The sequence below is a fragment of the Lathyrus oleraceus genome, chromosome 2 (assembly GCF_024323335.1).
Source record: "Lathyrus oleraceus cultivar Zhongwan6 chromosome 2, CAAS_Psat_ZW6_1.0, whole genome shotgun sequence".
Lineage (NCBI taxonomy): Eukaryota > Viridiplantae > Streptophyta > Magnoliopsida > Fabales > Fabaceae > Lathyrus > Lathyrus oleraceus.
Genome location: NC_066580.1, coordinates 62,779,789 through 62,786,493, shown reverse-complemented (window position 1 = coordinate 62,786,493; position 6,705 = coordinate 62,779,789).

The window sequence follows — 6,705 nt, the reverse complement described above, 5'->3', positions numbered from 1 at the left end:
AACTTCACATGGCTTGATGAAGCCAAATTTGGTGAAAAGCTTTTGAACTGAGCCCTTGTAAAAACTACCTATGTTATGAAAAATGATTGACATTTGGGTTTGAACAGCTTATGAACTAATCATGAAAGGTGCTTGGTTTGTGGCTTTGTTAGGAATAGTGGCTGTTTATGGCATGATACTATGAACTTCACATGGCTTGATGAAGCCAAATTTGGTGAAAAGCTTTTGAACGGTTTAGGTCCCCTTTGGGTGGGCCATGAAGGCGTATAGTAATCAATCCATGCTACTAGTGACTAAACTTGAATTTGAAGAACAATGTACATAATTTGTATAAAAAAGCAAAAATAAATAAATAAATAAATAAATAAATAAAATGGAAATGTGGTGAGTTATTCTAAATGGAGAAGAAATGCAAATATATAAATAAATAAAATGGAAATGTGGTGAGTTATTCTAAATGGAGAAGAAATGCAAATATGGTTAATGATAAGATGAAATGAAAATGCTTGGACAAAATTGGGGTATGACAGCTGCCCCTATTTAATTATCTTGAACTAGAAAGTAAGAATGACAACCGTCTTCATACATTCGTGGTGGAAGGTAATTAAATACGAAAAGACCCAAATTTTGTCCTTTGAAATGCAATGGAGATATGCAGAAAGAAAATGCAATGAATTCTAACAGCACCAAGGTAATAAGGGTAGAATGCCAAGTCAAAGCCAACCCTCGAGTCGACACTCAAATCTTGCAAAGTCGTTATTGTTATAAAGACATATGTGGGACTAAAACTGAATAGGCTTTCTGGCGACAAAAGGGCGACAGTAAAATTAATTGCTATCACCAAAAGAATGATAGTAATTCACTATGATTGTCAGGATTGTCATCACCAAAAGGATGATGGAAAGATCCGAGCTTCAAAAGTAGTTATCACCAAAAGGATGATGGTTAGATCGACAATAAATCTCGCTATCACTAAAAGGATGAAAGCTAGACACAATTCAAAGATTCCCATCACCAAAAGGATGATGTCTGTCACCAAAAGGATGATGGTTATTCTGATAAAGTTTCCCATTACTGAGAGTATAATATCAAAGGCTATCACCAAAAGGATGATAGTTGATTCATCAACTTCAAAGATCACCGTCGCCAAAAGGATGAAGGTAAGATCCAACAACAAAACTTGTTATCACCAAAAGGATGACAATAAGTCAAATAACTCAATGATCACCATCACCAAAAGGATGAAGGTGTAATTAAAACAAAACTTGTTACCACCAAAAGGAGGATAATAAGTCAACAATCACCATCACCAAAAGGATGAAGGTATAATTAAAAGACACAACTTGTTATCGCCAAAAGGACGATAATAAGTCACACAACGCAATTGATCACCATCACCAAAAGGATGAAGGTAAGATCAAGACAAAATTGTTATCACCAAAAGGATGATAATAAGTCAACAATCACCATCACCAAAAGGATGAAGGTATTGTCAAACGACAAACTTGTTACCACCAAAAGGATGATAATAAGCACACACGCAATTGATCACCATCACCAAAAGGATGAAGGTAGGATCAAGACACAAACTTGTTATCACCAAAATGATAATAAGTCAACAATGACCATCACCAAAAGGATGAAGGTATAATTAAAAGACACAACTTGTTATCACCAAAAGGGTGATAATAAGCACACAACGCAATTGATCACCATCACCAAAAGGATGAAGGTAGGATCAAGACACAAACTTGTGATCACCAAAAGGATGATAATAAGTCGACTATCACCATCACCAAAAGGATGAAGGTAAGGTCAAACGACAAAACTTGTTATCACCAAAAGGATGATAATAAGTCGATAGTCACCATAACCAAAAGGATGAAGGCACTACAACACAACAGAACTCGTTATCACCAAAAGGATGCTAATGAATCAAAAATACCCATCACCAAAAGGATGAAGGTGGAATCATAACTTCGAAACTTGTTACCACCAAAAGGATGATAATAAGTTATAATAACTTCAAATATTGCTGACACCAAAAGGATGACAGTGGGATTGGACTTTCCAAATGTCACTATCACCAAAAGGATGACAGCTTAAACCAAACTCCATAATCTCTATCACCAAAAGGATGATTTTAGATTAAACTGGACGTCATCACCAAAAGGATGATGTTTGAACCAAAATGACAAGGATCCTTATTACCACAAGGATCGCCGACACCAAAAGGATGACGGTAGGCTGTAATAATTGCAGAGGTCATCATTCACCAAAAGGATGAAGGTTAGACCAAAACTCCAAGGATCTTCGACACCAAAAGGATGACAGTAAGATCACAAATGTCAAGGATTTACCATTTCCAAAAGGATAACGGTGATCGTAAAAAGGGCGATGATTAATATTATTCCTCAATGGACTTTCATCAAAAGGATGATAGTGAGAAAAATATTGGAAAAGTAAGGCTTACTGTCAAAGTTCAGTAAACCTGATTTGCTGGGCAATGTTGGGACATTGCTGGGTAAGGCTTTCCTGGTGTATCCATCAACAAAAGGTTGCAGAACAAATATTCTCTGAAGAGATGTAGTTTCTGTCAACAAAAGGTTGCAGGAAACGACTTGTTGAGGGATGCTCAACGTGAAACAGGGTAAGTGTTTAAAGAAACATTGTTTGACAAAGCTGAGGATAACATCTTATCAACAAAAGGTTGAAGGATGTAACTCAATGGGGAACTCCCGATAGTAGGGTAGGAACTCACTTAGAAAAAGTGACAATGACTCAACTGAGGGTTGGCTTTGATGCCTACGACTAAACCTTGGATTTTGATTCGTGTTATGTACATGAATGATATGTATGTATTATGTATGAGGTAATGCATGTGATGCATGTTTAATGCAAAGAATGATTGGTTTGCTTGGGATTGGCCCCCCTTTTCAAAGTCGATGTATTTTATGGAAACCAGCGTGGGTTGTATTTGTTTTTGTGAAGGTGCCACCAAGGTGGGCTTTGGGTTGTTTGGTAATTGTCAATGTGGATTAGACTATTGGTGAAAGGATCTGGCTTCCCGATACTCGGTAGTTGATGATGTGATGAACACGCAATAGATGCGGATACTCTTGGTGCCCCAAGTTTGATCTCTTGCTAATATATTGTGTATTTGTCTTCGAGAAGATCTCAATTCTTCTTCTGAAGTGTTTGCCCAGCCTGTAACTGAGCATAGCGACATGATCAACGCATGATGATTATGCCTTTAACGCGCCCTAAGGATTCTTGTTGTACTGGTATGGACTTTCGACATTTTGGTTGTGAATTCAAGCAGTCACTAATGTCTGACACAATCTGCTTTGACTGACTTGAAGATATGAAGGGAATTTTCCCCTTGCAACTTGTCTTGCCCCAATATGTAGGGTATTCAAAAGAATTCTCCTTGAAAGGAAACCTGTAGGAGTGATTATCCCATGACATGGTCTGAGTCCGTTTTCTCACAGGTATGACTCTTGCAATGGTCTGCCCCTGATTAGCCTTTGGGGAACTTGCCACAGACGGACTGCGTGTTGAAGTGCTTTTCCTCCATGATCGACCGATGCTTGGAGATTTGTCTTATACTGACTGCTTCTTAGGTCAACATAATCAAAATGATGCCATTCCCCTGATTCACAGGATGGTTTTGAGTCGTGTCATCACCAACGATCAAGTGCCCCTTGAATTGCCCCTTGTTGGAATTTTCTTGATGTCCAGTACTGACTGACAGTTAAGAATTGTTATTCAAGAAATGGTGATTTTAATGCAATAGTTATGCAAGTTTTGAAAAACAATCATTCATTTGGAGTGTTATGGTAATGTGTGACGAGTGAACCATGTGTCCAAACGCGGTGCTGATTTAGCTAGCGTGTGAGTGATATAGTGAACAAATCTTTGGGAGTCAGTTTACTCAACCTTGCTATAGTATGCTTTCAGAATAAACCCTACTTCAATTAGGTCTTTTGAAGGTTGTAACGTGGCTTGTTTCATGGTTATTGAAATAAAAGGATATAAGGCTCAAAGTTTATTTTAACCCACCCCTTCTTCATGATAATCTCCAATCCTACGTTCAGTTAATTCGACACACACTTTGATTTTGCAGGTGTAAGGATAAAGATGGTGATTCAAGGTCTCTTGGAATGGCAACCACCTTATTTCGTTTTTTTGGATGTCGGTGACCCTTTGATTTTGGTATGGTGGTCACTGAATCTTGTTTTGTTTTGTTGGAGACTTTCATTGTCTCTTTTGATTTTTGTTTTGATCCCTAACTTTTGCATGGACCGCTTTGTTTGAAGCTTTAATCCATCGGGATTGCCCCTGTTTTTGCCTAAGTTTCCTTTTAAGGTGTTCGACTTAGTGGGCTCTTTCTTTGACTTCTTTTTTTTGGAAATTGTGACTGCCAAGTCATTGGTCATTGAAGAACAACCGACATAGAATTTGGATTTGTATGGTTCCTTCGACACTTCGGGATGTGTGTGAAGAATGTCATATGGTTGATCCTTGTATGGGATATTTCATCTTGTAATTCGAAAGTGTAGTTACATTAACTGAACACTACCCTACCCCAGGTTAAGCGTAAGGGTTTTTTAGATCTGAAAGAAACTCCTACTTCTAGGCTCGAAGTGGTTGACTAGGGATTAACTCCTTATCTCTCCAGTGTTTGGGGATTTTGAAACAATGCCTGTACATCATTAGCAGGATTTTATCCAAAAGCATACAATCAGCAATTATGAGTATTTTGTTTTCGTCATCCTCCTTCCAACATTTACTAACGATAGTGTGATGAAGCAAGTGAGGTGAACAAGTATGTGTTTGCGATTTGCAAATGTGATAGATGAGTGAATATGAAAGATTGATTCAAAGTATTCATAATCATCCCACTAATAAAACCAAATACAAATAACAATGTTTAAAGCATACAGTACTTAAACAAACAAGAACAAATTACAAGAATGCAAAAATGGTAAAAATGGCATAATGATCGCCTCCATTCAAATGAACAGGCCTTCATCTCTTGATTCTTTGTCAGAATTTGCTCTGCTTGTTCATGCCGGTGGGAAGCTTTACCTTCGAGCTTCACTTGACTCTACATGCGCCGGCATGGGGTTTGTTGCAACGTTTGGCCTCACTGGCGTGAATGTAAGTGCTTTACTATCAATCAAATCTTAAACCTTGTGCTTGAAATCCTTACAGTTCTCTATTGTGTGCCCTGGGACACCCATGTGATACTCACAGTGAGCATTGGCGTCATAGCCTGGAGGGTAAGGTGGAGTTGCAGGCGTTATCTTCTTCAGAACAACCGATCCATCCTTTAACAAGTAGGGGACGATCTTGCTATACGATACTGGCAGAGGATCAAAATGTCTTTCTAGCCTCCTTGCCCTCTGTTGGTTAGGTTGACGTTGTGGAGCACGTTGCTGTTGATTTTGTTGTGGTTGTTGGTAAGCCGGCTGTTGATGAGGCTGTTGATACGGTTGTTGATATGGTTGTTGATATGGTGTCGGGATGACTGCGGCAGTCTGATGATAAGGCATATGAGCATATGGAGGTGCCCTATATCCTCCTCCTCCCATTATGGTATTGGTTTTCCCTTCTGGCTTTTTTGGGAGATTAGGATATGGTTTCTTCATCCCACCTGAAGCATTAGCAGCACAAGGTAGCTTTCCCTTCTTGATCTGGCTCTCGATTCGTTCTCCCACGGAGATAACCTCAGCAAAAGTTGGGAAGCTGGACCCTACCATTTTATCCATGTATTGGGTGTGCAGGGTTCCCATAAACATATTGGTAAGCTACTTATCAAGGAGAAAAGGTTGGACACGAGCTGTTAGCTCTCTCCAACACTGGGCGTATTCCTTGAATGACTCGTTGTTGCGTTGAGTCATGTCTTGCAGCTGGGTGCGGTTGGGTGCTAGATCAGTGTTGTACTGATAATGCCTTAGGAAGGCTTCAGCAAGGTCTCTCCATGATTGGACCTGACCTCTCTCTAGTTGCATGTACCACTCCAAGGATGCCCCACTGAGACTATCTTGGAAGTAATGAATCAGAAGTTGATCATTACTGATATGGGCAGCCATTTTGCGGCAGTAAGCTCTGAGGTGAGTTCTCGGGCAGCTGATTCCCTTGTATTTGTCAAAGTCCGGGACTTTGAACTTTTGCAGAATCACTAAACCTGGCACCAGGCACATATCAACAGCGTCCAAACCGGGAGTAGTGTGAACCTCCAAGGACTTAAACTTTTCCTCCAAAGCATGGAGTCTATCAACAGCTGGGTCTGGGAGACCTCCAACAGCAAGTTTGGCGGGTTATGGCATGAAGAAAGCGTCGTATGGATCCTCATCACCCATCATGGATCCATGGCGAGCAGATATAGCAGAATGCTCATGGGGGTTCATGTTGACCATGGGAACAGGAATAGGGATCGGTCCTCCTCTAGGCTGGGCAGGATTACCATCAAGTTCAGTTACCCCAGGGATGCTAAGGGATAGCGATCCAAACTGAGCAGCAACTTTCCTGGCTTCGGCGCTGGTCTCAGCCTCCTTCTCCTTCTGGGCCAAGAGTAACATGGTTCGAGCAAGCGATCCATCTTTGCCTGCATGGAATCAATGTCTGTTCTCATCGAAACTTGGTTGGCTTCAAGTTGTTCAAGTTTCATCTTGTAGTTGCAGCGTGTCTCGTACCGGT